We start from the raw sequence: 1,383 nt of genomic DNA, 5'->3' as shown, positions 1-1,383 counted from the left end.
CATCATTAAGCCAACTTTTCTTATTTTAAGTCAAATATCTTAAGAGATATTCGAATTAAATATATTTTTTAAATTTCAACACGAAAATAATATCCGAAAACCAGGGGCTTTAGACTCTTGGCTTAGACTTTAGCAAATACTCTGTAATTATTTTAATAGATTATGGTGCTTATAATATTTGGTAACATGCAGAAGTAAAATATCTTTCTGGAGAAGCTGATGGAATAGGCATCAAAGCGATAGGGAAAATTTAATTACTGTTAAAATACTTGCAAGAAACTTTCTACATTTTTTAACATAAAAAATATAAAAAAAATGTTTATTATTTATAATAATTTTTTATCTTGCTGCACCGAAAAAAAATATAAATTACATTGTACCTAACAATCCCATACCTAAAGAATCAGCCAAAGGGCGATCTTCATAAACTTTTACTTGACAAGAAAATTTTACAATGAGAAAGTAGATAATTATTTTTAAATAAACAACCAGTGAGATTTTGCATCAAGATAATTGGAGTTTACTCCGTAACTTTAATATGGCATCATAATTCTTCAAGTAAATTTCTTCAAGTACCTATATACCTACAGTATTCATAGATTTTATTATTAATTCACTGATTCTCTATTCTGTTTCACATTTTTTATTATGAAAAACCAACTTGTATTATATTACAGCATATATGAAAGAAAGTTTTTAAGTTTACTGATGACGACAGCGATAACTCTGTATACTTCTGTGATGATGTTACATCTAGAAAACTGTTTTTTGCACCACTGGACAATTCAGTGCAATTAACATTGTATTTTAATAATCACGTTCTTACATGATTATGATATGATGTATGAATGTCATTTTTTAAAGGAGACACAATATGAGGACGTAAGTCTAATTATAGCTAAATCAAATAATATTTTATTCTATGGGTAGTAGTTTTATATGTACTATTTAGTTATTTATATGTTTGTATGTATTTTGTTATTTATATATTGCATTACAGAATATTATTCCCGTATGAAAATATACATGGTTACATAAAAACTATTTTTTTAATTCACTACGATACAATATATGTATAAATTTTTATACATACAGGGAAGGAAAGTACCGATGGTCTATCTAAAGTTATGTGAGAGCGATAAAGTAAGCCATAAATATCCATGCGATAGAGAAGAATGGCTATAATGAAGGCGTCTCTTAGTCACCGCCCGTTTCGCCCTTCCACAAATAAGATCCACTTCTTATTTGTGGAAGGGCGAAATGGGCGTTGACTATTAGACGCCTTCATTATAGCCATCCTTGTCTATCACATGGATTTCTATGGCTTACTTTATCGCTCTCACGTAACTTCTGATAGACCATCGGTACTTTCCTACACTGTAT

Source organism: Anoplophora glabripennis, unplaced genomic scaffold (assembly GCF_000390285.2).
Source record: "Anoplophora glabripennis isolate ALB-LARVAE unplaced genomic scaffold, Agla_2.0 scaffold4891, whole genome shotgun sequence".
NCBI classification, from domain to species: domain Eukaryota; kingdom Metazoa; phylum Arthropoda; class Insecta; order Coleoptera; family Cerambycidae; genus Anoplophora; species Anoplophora glabripennis.
The sequence above is the reverse complement of the archived record's forward strand: the minus strand, read 5'-3'. Positions refer to the sequence as shown.